Source organism: Ovis aries, chromosome X (assembly GCF_016772045.2).
Source record: "Ovis aries strain OAR_USU_Benz2616 breed Rambouillet chromosome X, ARS-UI_Ramb_v3.0, whole genome shotgun sequence".
NCBI classification, from domain to species: Eukaryota; Metazoa; Chordata; class Mammalia; order Artiodactyla; family Bovidae; genus Ovis; species Ovis aries.
The window spans coordinates 85821066-85837366 of NC_056080.1; the positions used below are offsets into that span (position 1 = coordinate 85821066).

General features: G+C 52.2%; 1 pseudogene; it reads right to left on the bottom strand.

Moving 5' to 3' along the window:
• Nucleotides 1-438: 438 nt before the first annotated feature.
• Nucleotides 439-1887, bottom strand: LOC101116283 (heat shock transcription factor, X-linked member 3-like; annotated as a pseudogene).
• Between the last annotated feature and the right edge of the window lie 14414 nt (nucleotides 1888-16301).

The following is a 16301-nucleotide window of genomic DNA, read 5'->3' on the forward strand; positions in this document are numbered from 1 at the left end:
CAGGGTGCATGACTCATGGAAGCTGACACTCCCATCATCAGGAGCCAGACTGGGTCTTCTGCTGTGTGACAGGCAAGGCCCAGGGACCCATCCGTCCTAGGCTGGCCTCGGCGCATGGCTTGGGAGCCACACTCTTGGCTGAACGTGTGAAATGCTGCCGCTTCAGATGAAAAGGGACCATGGGGACCAGACTGAGGCCTGCTTGGGGCGTGGGCTTCCAGCCTTATTGGGCTCACCCAGTGCCGTGTGTGAATAGCATAGACAGACAGAACACCGACTCACGCTTCTCATTCGATTCTTCATTTACTCCCATGTTGTTTTTGCAGTCATGATAGCCCATGACTCCAAAACAACAAAGTTTATTGTACTTTATTAGAGCTAGAAATAGATTTTTGCTTACAAGAGAATGCTTTTGTGTGTCCCTAGCGACCTGGCAGCTCAGGGATTGGGATTATCCTTGAACTGCTCACAGAGGGCACACGTGTAATCTGAGCACTCCTCCTCCTTCTCATCCGCCTCAGGGGCCTCACTTGGGGCCACAACTAAAATGGCCACCTTCATGATGGAATCATAGGTGTTGTACAAATTCATCACCGACACATAATCTGGGTACCTTGGGGGGCTCTTGGGCAGTTGCCCTGCACTGTCTCTTCCAGCAGTAGCCGGGGATACAGACATGGAATTGCTGGACATACCCTCTCCACTGGGGCCACCCAGCTCCCTGGGGAGATGGTTTTCCTTGGCCTGCCCGGCTACACTGCCTATAAACCAAAGGCCACAAAACAGAAATGAGCAACGGCCAGGGATTCTGTGAACATTTGGGGCTCCCTTCTGGACCTTCTTGTCAGCCTCTTGGGTGGACTCATTGTGATGAAATCGAGGAGAGTATCTGGTGACTACCACTTGCTTCTTTCTCTTTGGGGCCGCTGTCGAGCTGGTGGCGGGCTGAGCAGCTGTTCTGGGGTCACCTTTCCTCTAGATGTTCTGCAGGAGCAGAGGCTTATCTCTCTGAAATTTGGAGTTGCGATAGATCTGAAAGGAAATGAATCACTGTAGCCACCGTGGGGGAGAATGGCCATTGCTCGCCGCCCTCCTCCCCACCACCGTCATGGCCTTGGTTAAGTATGGAGATAAGGTCTCTTCATTCCTGGCAGGTTATGAGGCCCTAGCAAGTGCACTCCCTAGAGCTCCCCCAGTGCTGGCTGTACTTGATGTGTTACTGGTGCTCCCTGACGTCAAGTGGCCCCTCAGGGTCTGGAGTCACCCCTGTGGATCCTGTCTAGGGGATGGCAGAACAAGACAGGCCCTGCTTTCTCTTCTTTCCTTAACCACCCTCTCATGAGAAAAATGCTCTCCTGGGAAATGAAACCTGTCCAGCACTCAGCTCATCGAGTCTAGTCTCCCCAGGGCTCTCTACATTACCATCATCCTCTTCTTCCCTGCAGAGCAACCTGAAGGGCAGATTTTACTGAACATACAGGTTCAGTTTGTGAATGAAAGTCTTAATGCTGTCTGTCGAAGATCCTGTCTGTGCCCCTACGCTGGAAGACCTCCATCTGGAAGAGATCTGCCTCGATGACCACCATGTCTCCCTCATCGTTCCAGTGCACAGAGGTGAAGGCTGCATTCTCCACGATCATCCAGAGCTTCTTGGGAAGGACAGCCTGAGGAAGGCATTGTTCTCTTCCTCATTGGCTGTTTCTGGGTTCAGGCCCTGTCGGGGTGGGTTGTTGGGAGCCCAGATCTGGACTTTCAGGTTGGTCCCATAGCTTCTCCAAAGCCTCCCCTGAATCCACGTTTGGATCTGGGGAGACCTGCTGTGGCCTCTCCATCAGTTGATGGGGCCAGCAGGGCTGTGCATGTCTCGTGGGAACTCTGAATAACCATGAAGCCAGTCTAGCTCAGGAGCATTCACCACCCAAGCAGTGAACACACATGGCAGAAGGCCTCAGACCACGGTCAGGGTGCCCAATAAATACTGTCTGGAGATTCTAGAATCTCGGCTGTGGGCCATGCAGCCAATTAAGTGGTCAGCGTCCTTAATTCCTTTGTGATATCACAGAGGTGATGTGGAGAGGCAGCCCTGGCCCAGTGCTGGGGAGCGGGGGATGGGAAAGGAGATGTGATCCCCAGCTTGTCTCTTCACTGAAAGTACAGAAAAGTATGTTTCAGGTTTCCTGAAAAGGCTTCCATCTGCTGCCAGGCTCCTTGTTTCAGGAGGCCAGGCCCTGGATGGGTTGACAAATGTGCTCCTGGCTTCACCCCCCTCCCTAGTAATGGGCAGACCTGTGGCTGGCTGTTCAGAGCCAGGCCCTGGTGAGTCCTAGCTCGGCCAACACTGAGAGAGACTCCAGGAGTCAGATGGGAGCCTGGCGGCTGTCCCTCCCAGGAGATGGGGTCCATAGTGTCCTGGTTGGCCTAGCCTGAGTTGGTGGGTCCCCATCCTTCCTCCTCTTCTGGCTTTGGCCTCCTCCATTTGGCACTGCTGGTTGGTAGGTTGTGTTCAGATGGCCCCAAAGTCAGGAGTCCTATTGTCCTGCTCCCGCCGCCCCTCGGGTTGAATTCTCCCCAGAGTAGGGCTGTGCTCAAGTACAGTGGGAGCAACCTCACATTCCATTTGACTGTTCCCAAGCACCTGAGACAAAGACTCCCAAGGAGGCCGTGTGGGAGGGCATAGCCAGGCACTCCGCTTAGCTTGCAGCCTCCAGGGCTCTGCCCACCCGCAGACCTCCTCCTGTTGCAGATCACAGACTGTTGTCTCCAGTTTCCATTTCTTCCCATAAAGACTGCTCTTGTGGCCCTAGAGTACTCAATATGGGAAAACCTGTGTGTGTGCTTTCCCCATCCCCTTCCTGGAGCCTTGGATTCAGCCTCCCTTGAGGCTGCCTCAAAAGCCCTATTTCCTTTTGTCAATGGGGTGGTTGGGCTTCTGCTACCCCCAGTCCTGGCCTCCCATGTCCAACTTGGGTCTCCATGGGTACTTGCCCTTTGAAAGACTTGATTGGGGCCTCAGGGTACAGCCTGTTCTACTGAAAACAAGCATTTCACTGGTCCTCTTCTCTGCCCCTGCCCCTGTCCCCACCACCACTGTGGACCTGTTCTCCCTTACCCAGATCCAGGTCCATCAAATGATTTTGCTGGCTCTTGGGTTAGGCGCTTTTCAATGGGCCTCCTTTGCATACACTCACTCTCAGGGACATGTGTGACTTGTTGAGTTAGATGTGACCAAAGGAAACCCCTGTCTACTTGTATCTGAAAATGGGTGAGAGTCTGGGTGTGGGACTGGAGGAAATCCTAATGGAAGTCACCTGTCTTCACTGTAAATGGACAGTTGAGCACTGGATTTGGAGATGCGTGTTCTCTGGCGTTTGTGGGCCACTGTTCTTCAACATCACCATGTAGGGGACAGACTGGCACCTTGGAAAGGCCTATGTGCAAGGACCCTAGGGCACTGTCCCTCAGTTCTGCCACTCAGCAGGCTCTTTTGCCCCGTGTGAGGGCCACAGCCTGGTGTCTAAAAGAGACTGCTCAAAGGGTATGGAAGAGGCTCTCCCAGGGGTAATTCAGGCTAAGGACTGGCAGCGTGGATGGAGCCTTGACTTGGGCTTGCTCCCTGGCCTTTTGCTTCTAAACAGGCTTACAAAGCATTCCTTCAGGTCAGTTACTCTGGTTGGGACATGACCTTGGAGGCTATGAACATCGGTGGGGGCCCCTGGTGGCTCCTCAGAAGGGGACGGAAGGCCATGGCATCTGTGGGCAGCCTGGCTAGGTGGCCTTTCCTGCCGCTGCACCTCCCACCGCCACACTCGGGGCCCCTCCTTGCCCCCTGGGTCCTGAGGGAGCTGCCTTTCCTGGTTTCCCTCCCGAGGCACCACCCAGACCCTCGCAGCGGGTTTGTGTGTCACTGAGGGCTCTTTGTCAGCCACGGCTCAGGACACTTGTGTTGTGCACACACAAGCTCTCATGACGTTCAATACCTTCCTCAGCCTGGGCTCTCCTGCCCTTGTGCTTGGTGGCCCAGCCCCGGTGTTCCCAGCCCAGAGGCCCTCCAGCTGTTCTCCTCCCTCACTGCGGCTGGGGAGACCTGGAGCCTCGGGGTCCACCCGTGTTCCCTTCCTCCCGTATTGGAGGAGGCTCCTGTAGGGGCCTTATCCCAGTGGGCACTGGGACCATACAGTCAGGCCCTCCTCCCTCCTGCTCAGCGAGGAGCTGGTCAGCCTGGCAGGTTCAGTTGGGCAGGAGGCCCCATGGCAGCAGCAGGGACAGGGCGCCACCCTCACGCGGGAGGTGCTGGGACTGGACAGAGATGCTGGTCCCCGGCAGAGTCAGTTCTAAGCAAACCCCAGAGCAGCCCCACAGTGCTTCTGATTCTCCTCATCCCCTTCCTTCCCCGGGACAGCTTTTTTCACCTCAGGGGCACCCTGTAGCACTGAGAAGAGGAAGGTGTGAGAAGTTGGAAGGTCAGGCCTTGGCATGGGGTGGGCGGGAAGAGCGGGGCTCCAGAGGAATTGAGACCAGGGCTCTGAGCCCACCCCAGCCATCACTAGCACGTGTTCCTGCAAAGAAGCCCAAGCCCCATGGCCTCAGTTCTTCATCTTGGAGGTGTGAGGAGCCCTGTGTGTTCGGCTGCAGGGTATGCCCGAGGGATGAGACTGAGCTCACAGGGCCTGGAAGGCCATAGACACTGTGATGGTGGGGCAGGAATCTCTCACACTGTTGCCCCCAGATGCTCCTCCACTGTCGACTGGATGGGGTTGACGTCTTTGTGATCCAGGGCGTGTCAAACAATATGAACCTCAATAGGATGTGGAATAGCTAATTAGCCAAACAAGATGTTTCATAGATAAAACTATGTACCTTTTCCAGTTAGACCATTGTGGACCATATTGTTAGTCACTCAGTCATGTCTAACTCTTTGTGACTCGATGGACTGTAGCCCACCAGGCTCCTCTGTCCAGGGAATTCTCCAGGCAAGAATACTGGATTGTCTGCCCTCCTCCAGGGGATCTTCCCGACCCAGGGGTTGAACCTAGGTCTCCACATTGTGACCAGATTCTTTATTGTTTCAGCTACCAGGAATGCCCATTTGCAGTTAGAGGACCTGTTAAATTTGGCTGGTGTGGAGGAATGTTCCAGCAGGACATGACAAGATGCTCCAGGAAATAGAACAAGAATCTCTCCTTGCCTCTATCCCAGCTGATTTTCCATCCAAACCCTTACTTTCCGTAACTTCAGCCCCAACCAATGTCAAATCCTTGATTACAATGGCCAGTTACACTCTATAATTAAAAACTAATTAACACCTTGGGTTCTGGCTCCCTGGAACCAGGAAAGATAGGGTCAGTCTATGGATTTCTGGGCATCACTTCAAAGGAGTGTGACCGGAGTTCTGCAGGTTTCCTAGCAGATAGGGGGTAGAGAAAACTCCTACTCTGCCTCTGTGGTCAATAGCTATGCAACAAGAGCCAGGACCCCTTCCTCCCCCAGAAAGAGATCCCTCTGAGGTTTATTCAAGCCTGTTTCGGTTTCTCCTCAGCCCTAAGACACACTTCACGTGATTTTAGCTCCTAGACCCACATCACTTTAGGTTTGGGAGGTCCCTGATTCTCCTAGTGTCCCGACTGCTAACATAAGGCCTTTCATGGAGCAGAGACTCCATGAAGGTCTTAGAATTAGAGCCAAAGAACAGAGGCTATGTGACTCAAATTAATTGTCTGCTATTTCCTTAGATATCCCAGGCAAATCCAAATAAAGAGATCCCTTAGCTTTACAACATGACACGCAAAAAGTCTAAGAAGCAATAATTCCAACTATCACTTTTTATTTTCTAATTCTTCCAACAACCGATGTGCTAAGTAAGTTCACATTTCCAAAATTGTTCTAATTCTAATTACATACTATGCTGTGTAGGACCATGAAATACAATGGAAGAGTCCCCAATCTCTTTTATAAAGAGCAAAACTCATGTTCTTGAACTGGCTAAGTACAAACACACGGTGATCAATGTCACTGACATAGTTAGATACTGGGATGCATCGTCTTCTATAAAAAGGAATAACATTTGAAAAATTCCTAAAGAAAAGAGAGAGGAGTCTCCATGTCATTGTAGAGAACAGGAACACAAAGACACCACACATCGAGTTCCCCCAGTGGGCCTGGGCTCTCACTGCTGAGAAGACTGACTTGTCCGTCTTCAATCATGAAGGGAAGGATAAGCCTCCTTTCTTGTACCCCAGGACAAGCTGCTGGACATGGGCCTGGAAGGAGCCTGGCTGCTGCTCTGGCTCAGGGTCCCTCTTCCTCCACTCTCAAGCCTCTGCAGAGGGGGTGGAAGGAGCTGGGACCCCTTCAACCCATTCTGTCCAGATACTCCAATACCTTAAACTTGCTGGTCTCCACATAGGCTCGGGGACCCCACAGGAACTCATAGTGGGCAGGGTCGCTGTCAGGCACCTGCTGGTACTCCAGGTACACCTCCCGCACCCACACATGGGTCAGCAGCTCCCTGGGCTCCCCACAGATGTAGTGCTTCCTCCCAGGACACAACCCCATCCTGCAGAGTTCTGCCCAGACCTCCTCCTCAGGGGCACAGTCTTCGTACATGATGATCAGGCACAGGATCACCACCAGAAAGCCGGCCTTGGGCAACCTCTGCCCATCCCTCAGCATCTCACTGAGGGTGAGAACCAGGGTGGGGACCAGGACATATCTGTGTTCACTGGGGTCCACCTCCAAGCCAAAGACCACCTGCAGGCTCTGCTCAGCTTGAAAGAGGACCACAGGAAGTGGTCCTGGTAATCTTTAAGGACACTATTCAGCACTTCTGCCTTTGTAATCGGCTCCTTGGTGATACACCTGCTGAGCAGGAATCACACCAGCTCATTCATCTTCACCTGTAGTGTATCTCGGAGTGAGGACCTGGCACCTTCTTGGTCACTCAAGGTGCCTGGCACTTCATCTTGCCTGCTGAGACCGTGCTCTTCAGATTGGCTCTCCAGAGTGGCAGCCAAGGCATGGGAGACAGGCAGACACCCAGAGGGCTCTGGGGAGACTGGCTGTTTCAGCAGCAGCCACCTCCCCAGGATGCCCTGGACCAGGAGGGAAGAGGAGGAGAAAGCTGCATCTGCTTCCTCTATCTGCTCCTCCTCCACCTCCACCTCCACCTCCTCCACCTCCACCTCCTCCACCTCCAACCACCTCCTCCTCCACCTCCACCTCCACCTCCTCCACCTCCACCTCCTCCACCTCCAACCACCTCCTCCTCCACCTCCACCTCCACCTCCTCCACCTCCACCTCCTCCTCCACCTCCACCTCCTCCTCCTCCACCTCCACCTCCTCCACCTCCTCCTCCACCTCCACCTCCTCCACCTCCTCCACCTCCTCCTCCACCTCCACCTCCTCCACCTCCACCTCCTCCACCTCCTCTTCCTCCTCCTCACCGCAAAATAATTGTGCCTCCATCAGGTCCTCCTTCTCTCTTGGATCCTGAAAGACTCTTTCAGGCTGGCGGAGCTCATGCATCCCAGGCATGATGACTGGGATCAAACCATAGAGAGGAGTGAGGCAGGGGACAGATGGGGACCACGGGCCTGCAGGAGAGAGTGGGTGTGAATGGCCTCAACTGAGAAACACACCTTGGGCTGTCTGATACAGGTCTCCTCTTGAGGGGTGCTCTTGGGCCTCACATGGGTGCTCCTCCTTGGCAGGCTGTCCCTGGCTACCCCAAGGAGGAAGGGTGGTGGCCCCTAGGGTGCAGTCAGCAGAGCCCTGAGTTCCGGGGCTGACACGGTGGAGGGATTTGGGCCTTGTGTGGTCCCCTCTGTTCTGGGATGGGGTAACCCTGGTGCATGATCACGGCACCCTTCTCACCTTGACTCCTGGCACTGCCTGGACCTCCTCTGCTCTCTGACCTCAAGACAAGGGCCTCAGAACTACACCTTTGCCTCTTGGTTCCTGGAGCTCCTAAGAGAGAAATGGAGGGGTCACCTAGGGTGCACACTGTGGCAAAGCCCTAGGTCTTCTGTGCTTGTTGGAGGGCTGGACTCTCTGAAGTCCCCCCGCTGTGGGGTGAGAGGTTCCCTAGGGGCTCCCTTGTAGTGCTCCCCTTTTCCCTGGCATGGCCTGGACCCTCTCCTTTGGGGGGCCTGCAGGGAAACTCAGAATAAGACCCAAGTCTGGATAGAAAGCATTGAGGACCCCACCTGTGGCTGCACCTGCCCAGGGCCTCCTGCGGGTCCTAGGCTGGGGAGATGCTCAGTCCTCAGCTCCTCCTCACGTCCTGCCTGGCCTCCCAGCACTGACCACAGGGGCGGGTTCTGCTCAGGCTGGGAGTCCAGCCCCTGCCGACCTGAAGCCTCTGCTGTCCGCCTGAAAACCTCACCTGCCGAGGCCCTAACACTATAGGTGAATAAACTACTCACCCTGCTCACCCTGCTCTGTGGCCTCTGAGACCACCCCCCCCCCCGACAAATGCTAGCAAACCTCCCTGCCTTGGGGTCCAAACACCTCAGTCTTTTTCGCATGGAGCCTGGACTCCAGGCAGGACCAGGGATTTTCCTTCCACCACTTTGAGGCCCTGCTACTCTCACAAGGTCCAAGGCACTCTGAGGCCCGGATGTCAGGATATGCTGCACGTGGCCTTCCCTCCCAGGGACAACCCGGGTCCCCTCTGGTCTGGGGTCCAGCTCCACTCACTCCTTCCTCAGGATCCTCATCTTTACTCTCGCTAGGACCTGGGCTCTGTCCTCTCCTCAACTGTGGCCCTGCTCCTCACACCAGGGCCCCAGTCTCTCTAAGACCCAGATGTCAGGAAGTCTGAACACTGTTCTAGGACCCCAGTCTGAGATCCGGATGTCAGGAACTCCACCCCCTGTACCAGGACCCCAGTCTGAGACCCGGGTGTCAGGAACTCCGCCCCCTGTACCAGGACCCCAGTCTGAGACCCGGGTGTCAGGAACTCCGCCCCCTGTACCAGGACCCCTGGCTGAGACCCGGGTGTCAGGAAGTCAAACCATGCCTGTTGCAGTCATCATATCCCAGGGTGTCTCAGGACCGACAGCAGGGATGGGCTTTTCTGAGGTCTCTTCTCATTGGGGTCCAGGGTCCCCTCAGTCCTCCCTCAGGCACCTCACTTTGCCTCTGGGTAAGACCTGGGATTCTCTCCTCTCCCCAAATGAGGCCCCGTTCCTCTAACCAGGTCCACAGTCTCTCTGAGACCCGAATTCTGAAACTCAGGACCAGCCTAGAACACTAATTCTACACTGAGACCTCCAAGACCACCCGAATGTAGGGGGTGGGGGTCTGTGGAGTCCCCTCAGATTGGGGTCCAGGATCCCCCAAGTACATTAGTGCATGCCCTTGGAGTCCCATGAGGACCTGGACCCTTCCCTCTGCCCACGAGACCCCACCCCTTATCCTCGGTCCCCAGTCTCTCTGAGACCCTGATGTGGAAGTCAGGACACGCTGCCAAGCGCTCATCCCACCACCAGGGATGCCCAGGGCTGGCAGCAGAGGCGTGGAACTGTGGGGTCACCTGTGTTCACCCTCTGGGTCCTCATCCTGAGCCCTGGCAGGTCCTGGGATGCCAAAGTCCTCGGCAGAGGCCAGACCCTCACACCAAGGGCCTCACTGCCCTGAGGCCCCAGGAGGAGGCTGTGGACGTTGTAGCAAGGCTCCAAGGCCAGGGCTTCTTAGTGGTTGAGGACGCCATGGGCTGATACGATGTCCCACGAGTCACTCAGCCTTCCCTCTGCTCTTCGCCTTGACTCTCAGCTAGTCTGGGCACCACCCTCTACCCACCTGATTTTGCTTCCCTTAGAGACCCAGGCCCTGTCAAGCCAGCACACCTGAGAGGGAAACCAGAGTGGGGAACTCATTCCCACAACCCTGCCAGGGTTTCCCAAGGCTGAGAGCAGTGATGACCTGTATGTCCTGGGGCCCCAGAGCCCCCTGGCCCCAGGGTTCTACCTTGACTCCTAGCGTGGTTGGGCTCCTTCACTCTGCTGACCTGAACCCGAGCTCTCTGACCCAGGCCCTCACTTCCCCACCTCCCAGTGGGATCAGTGATGTCACATCTGGACGCCATGCCTCGTGGTCCCCAGGGGCTGTCAGGAGGGCAGCACATATATTCCCTGGGAACCCTCAGTCTCCTCTGGTCCTCACCTCGAGTCTCCGCAGGACGTGGGGCCCTCCCTCTGCCCATCTGAGACTGCACCCCACAGACCCAACCTCTGGCTCCCCGAGTTCACTGAGGAAGAGTGGGCATGGTGGAGGGGTTCTTAGACTGACAGCCTGGCCTGGGGTCCCCAGTAATGGTGGCGTTGCATTCTATGGGACCCTCTGTTCTGGGGTGTCATCCTCACTCAAGAGGGGGCCTCCTTGTCCCTTGAGAAGGCTGCAGTCCCAGCACAGATGCTGGATGGAGGGCAACTGCACCCATAGTAAACACGTGGGGTTTACTAAACTTGACTGTGTGGTGGTTACTGTCAAAGCTGGGAAATGGACTCACATTGTTCTCTGCACGTGGGGGAGAGGTGACACTTTGTGAGTAATAAATCGTCGAACCAGGAAAGAATTCTTAACCTGTACGGTGTTCCTACTTTTCAGTCAGGGAAAGCAAGGGAATTTGAAATTAGAAAAGTACAACAACCTAGATGTCCATCAGCAGATGAATGGATAAGAAAGCTGTGGTACATATACACAATGGAGTATTACTCAGCCGTTAAAAGAATTCATTTGAATCAGTTCTGATGAGATGGATGAAACTGGAGCCGATTATACAGAGTGAAGTAAGCCAGAAAGAAAACACCAATACAGTATACTAACACATATATATGGAATTTAGGAAGACAGGAAAGAGACACAGATGTATAACGGACTTTTGGACTCAGAGGGAGAGGGAGAGGGTGGGATGATTTGGGAGAATGACATTCTAACATGTATACTATCATGTGAATTAGTCTATGTCTGACGCAGGATGCAGCATGCTTGGGGCTGGTGCATGGGGATGACCAGAAAGATGTTATGGGAGGAGGTGGAGGGGTTCATGTTTGGGAATGCATAAGAATTAAAGATTTTAAAATTTAAAAATAAAAACTAAAAAATAAAATAAAATAAAAATAAAACATTCATATGCTGAAAAAAAAATAAAAGGCATCAGATTTAAAAAAAAAAGAAAAGTACAACAACCAAAAGAAAAGTACGACAATATATAGATGCCAACTTTATGTTTTTTATTTTAATTGGAGGCTAATTACTTTATAATATCGTATTGGTTTTGCCATACATCAACATGAATCCAACTTTAAAAAATGGAAACAAGCAGAAAAGGATTCTGATCTGCAGAATGGTTTCCAGAGTGTCATGTGGATGCTGTACCTGAGCCAGAAGAGACAGTATCGCCTATGGGACATTTAAAATTTCACTCACACTGAAAACTGTTTCTTCCTGAAATCTGGAAGTATCACATGGGTGAATGACATTACAATTGCAGTGAGGTTTACTCCACTTTTCTAGAAGCCTCGCTAGCAAGGAGGGATGGAGTTCAAGCAAAAATCTTGTCATGTTGATATGATACATTTATAAATGGTGAAATGATCACAGACAGAGTATTAGCTACCACCTCCATCCTGTCACATTTCTTTTTTGTGGTGAGAATGTAGAAGTTCTGCTCCCTTTGCAACAGTCAAGTATTTGACAAGGAACTGTGAGCAATAAGCTCCTGCTATACACTGGATCCCAAAATGTGTTAGTATTGTAAGTGGGGGCTAGTACCCTGTGAACAATCTCTCCCTATTTCCCCATCCCCTAATTCTTGGTAAACACTACTCTCTTCTCTGTTTCTCTGACCATTTTACTTTTTAAATTTATTTTTATTTGTTTTTTAATTTTTGGCCTCACTGCTCAGCATGTGGGATCTTAACTCCCCAACCAGCGATCAAATCCACGCTCCCTGCATTGGAGGTGCAGAGTCTTAGCCACTGGACTGGCAGGGAAGTCCCAGTTTGTCCTTTTCAGACGCTGCATGTAAGTGATAACAAACCATATTTATCTTTTCTGTCTCCCTTATTTTACTTAGCATAATGCCCTCAAGCTCCTTCCAAGTTGTTGCAAATGGCAGGATTTCCTTCTCTCACATGGCTGTATACTGAATATGTCACATCTTCATCCATTCATCCACTGATGGACGCTTAGGTTGTACCCATACTTTGTATATTGTGAACAATGCTGCAACAAATGTAGGAGTGAAGATATCTTTTCCATATCCTATTTTCATTTCCTTCTGAATATACACTCAGAAGTGGAGTTCCTGGATCATATGGTAGCTTCCTTGATTGTGTTCTTTGATGCACATAGTTTTTTTTTAAATGAGGTCCAATTTATCTGTTTTTTTTTTTTTCTTTTTGGCTGTGTTTTGGTGTCATATCCATGAAATCATTACCATCAAAGTATTTGTAGAGATATAAATAAACACAGGATAGGAAGTACACATATAATTCTTTGCTCTGACCACCAAGAGGTCTGAGAATCAATGGCCCTTCAGTACCAATGAGCACACTTAGTGTACAGATGTAGTTTTGTCAATATCATTTGACAATAAAAGGAACAAGGGCTCCATGGAAAAATTGATGATTCTAGAATTGGGACGGGAAAGATGGAAAATGAGCCTAGAGCATCTTTGTAGGGTGTGAAAAAAAGTGCTCAAAAAATTTCAAAAAAGGAAGCAAGGTTTTCAGGGATATGACAAAGGTATATACAAAGGGAGCTGACAGGAACAGCTCCCAATGGTCAGTCTGAACAATTTCAAAATAAAAAATATATAAAGTTGCATTGTATTTTAACCCAAAGTGTAATATAAATACCATGAGTCCATACTGAGAAAAATAAATGATTTCCTAATTACACAAACAAGGATGGACAAATCTCCCACCGAGAAAGATTCCAGTTTATGCAGACACTCCCACCTCTAGAAAGTGGAGCACAATTCTCCACCCCTGAAGCAAGACTTTCTTCCAAAGAGGACAGGATGGAAAGGGGCATAAAACAACCACCTTATTGCGCAGACTCATGACAAGCACTCTCTCAGCCAGATGGTCAATGAGAGCATCATCAGTGATCAATTGTGCTAACAGTATATACACTTGACAGGATGTGATGAGAATGGGATTTAACATCTGTAATATTCCTCCGTCAAACTCCTAATCCCAGACTAGGCACGAGTGAAATATCAGACAAATGCTAATCAAGGGACATTGTACAAAACATTTTTGGATCCACTTTTTGTCAAGTCCCACAAACACTGCTCTGATCCAACCTCATAGATATTTGCCTGGATATGGCAAAAGCCACCAACCGAGGCCAGGTGTAGACCTGGAACCCTGTACTCGCTCAAAAACCACTTTAAGATGTTGGCCAGTGTTATTTGCCACAGAAGTCTGTCAAGATCCAGGCAGGGGCCAGTGTCTTGCCAAAGATACAAGGGTCCAGAGCAAACCTTTACCTTGGTGTACGTCTCAGTGTGCTCAGTCGCTCAGCCGTGTCTGACTCTTTGCGACTCCATGGACTGTAGCCCTCCTCGGGGCTCCTCTGCCCATGGGATTTCCCAGGCAAGAATACTGGAAAGGGCTGCCATTTGCTCCTCCAGAGTATCTTCCCACCCAGGGATCGAACTTGCGTCTCCCACATTGCAGGCAGATTCTTTAACACTGAGCCTCCAGGGAAGCCCTGAGGAAACACAGGGACTTCACAAAGGAGCAGAACATTCACTGAGAATCCTTAAGCCAGGGATGGCAGCTGTCCAATCTGTGATGCCCTGGGCAAGATCAGCGTGGGAACATAGTGGTGTGTTTCTACACAGAGGCTGCTGCTGAAGATGCTGGATCCAGGAAATGACCTCCGTATAAGTCAGTTGTGGGGAGCAGTTTGGGCCCCCTCCAGCCAAAGGCCTGAGGTTCTTATGTACCTAGAGCAAGATCCCAACTACACCTAGCAGTCATTTCCAATAAGGCGCATGAGGAGTACCTGTTATGAAGGTGTTATGTATCCATCCCGGAGTGGCCCCCGGGGCTGTGGTCCCGGAATTGGCCCCAGAGCACGGATGTCCTCATGGAGACCCGGGCAGCAGCTCACCTGCAGCGGCATCTGCTCCCCACTCCCTCTCCCAGCCAGGTCAGATGGGATCTCCAGAGGCTTGCTGCTTCCACTTCTATGGGGCGGCCGACCCTCTTTGCAGCCTGCACCCCTGGGACCTGGTGACTTTCCAAATCCTCACTGGAGTCTGGGGCCTCTTGCACCTAGGAGAGCATCCTGGGTACCAACCCTGCCATCTGCTAGAGCCTGTCCTCTGCTCAAATAGCCTGACTGGCTCCTAGCTGGCTCTGTGGATGGCTGATTAGATACCCCTCTGCCTCTCACACTCAGGCTCAAAAGCTAGGACCGCACAGTCACATTCACAAGACCCCGAGTTTCCTCCAACACGTGGGATTCCACAGGGAATGGTCTAATACACCTCAGGATCATAGACATGTGCCCTGCACTTCTATGGCAATGAATACTACTGACCCACCATGAGGAGATCACCCAGACGCTGTGTCAAGTCCTGTTGGCTCCACCTGAAGCACTGTGGAAGGGGATGCTGCCCTGGGACTTCCAGATAAATACACACGCATGAGGTCATCAGGACCAGGGCCTAAGCGGCTCCTGTGGCAGGCAGGACAAATCCCAAGGCCAGGTTCTGGGGAAGAAGGGGTGCTGGGGGCAGCAGGGGTGGTTGGCCTCCGGGCTGGGCCCCACAAGGAGGATGCCCCCAACCCCAACAGGGAACTTTGGCACCTAGCTGCTGGCCTCCTGATGGAGACTGAGCACAGCCCCGAGGGGGCTGACAGTGCAGCTCAGGGAGGGCAGCAGGGGTGTGACTGTGGGTGTGGTAGGAGGAATCCCTGCAGCCAGCTCCCTGCAGGGCAGCCTCTCTCAAGGGTCAGAGGCGCAGGACTTTAGTCTCTGGGAGAGCAACCACACTCTGAGTGGTCTATGTCTGTGTGTTGTCCTGACTTGAGGATCAACCCCCAGGCGCCTGTGTCCCTTCAAAACAAATGGTCCTGACAAAAATGCTTCTGCTCAAAATTCATTGGCCCCGGGTCATCACATGACCCTTCCTAAGTGAAGAGGCCTGGCAGGGCCGTGTCCCCATGTGTGCAGGGAGAGAGGAAGGCAAAGGTGACTGAGCACCTGACATCTCTCCAATTCCACTCTTCCAAGCAAATGCTCAACAAGAACAGTGGTTAGAATTTATAACGACAAAATCTCCTTTGTTTTGGGAGGAGAGTCTGAGCAGGGCACATGGGTCTTGAAATTCTCCCCTTTTCCAAGAGTCCACTGACTCTCTGGCAGCTGCACATATGTGGGCAGAATCCCGTCTCCTGTTCCCGTTGTTCTCTGGCACTCAGCACAGAGCTGCCCCTCGGCCCCCCGCACCCATCTGCACCCCCACTGCAGTGACCCCACCACCTCCTTAGGGCCGGAAGTCGCTCCTGCCCTTTGATGCCAGGCGCAGCCTTAACCTGTAAGTCCTCTGCTGCCTCCACACTTCTCAACCTGCCTGAACCCAGGGATTCTGGCAGATGTTACATCTTTACTGGCGAGTACTTATTTCTAGTGTGATTCAGATCCAGACTCTGTCCCTCTCTCCTCAGGAAACTGTTTTGCTTTCAAGACACCTCAGAAAACCGGCAGCTCAATAGGAAACAGAATAGAACACCAGTCAAAACTGCTGCTCTGAGTGTTTTCCTCTTGGAGGATATATTATTCAATTTGGGCATTGTGTGTGCTTGTGGGTGGGGAGCAGTGTCTTTCTCAGCTGTGAAACTTGTTCCCAGGATTCCAGACACCCAGCATTCCTGTCCACATTTGCAGCTTCTCCTCACACATTTCTTCCCACTGAAATCTAGACCATGCTCACGAGTGGCTGAAATATAGTCCAGATGACCAAATAAATTGTCATTTCAATATACTTGGTAATCAGCTTTCCCAGGGCAGAGAGGATGGCTAGCCAAGGGAACACAGTGAAATACTTCAAAGAGCAAGATTCACATTTCTCCAGGATTCATAGCAGATGGGGGGGGGGGTGGTGGTGGTAGAAAACACCTTTTTTGCCCCTGTGGTCAACAGCAATGCTTCAGGAGCCAGGAATGACCCCTTCCTTCCTGCCTCAGAAAGAGATCTCTCTGGGCTTTATCCGAGACACAAAAGGACACCTCACAGCAATGATCCATTTCAGACTTTCCCATCAACCTCATGACACACT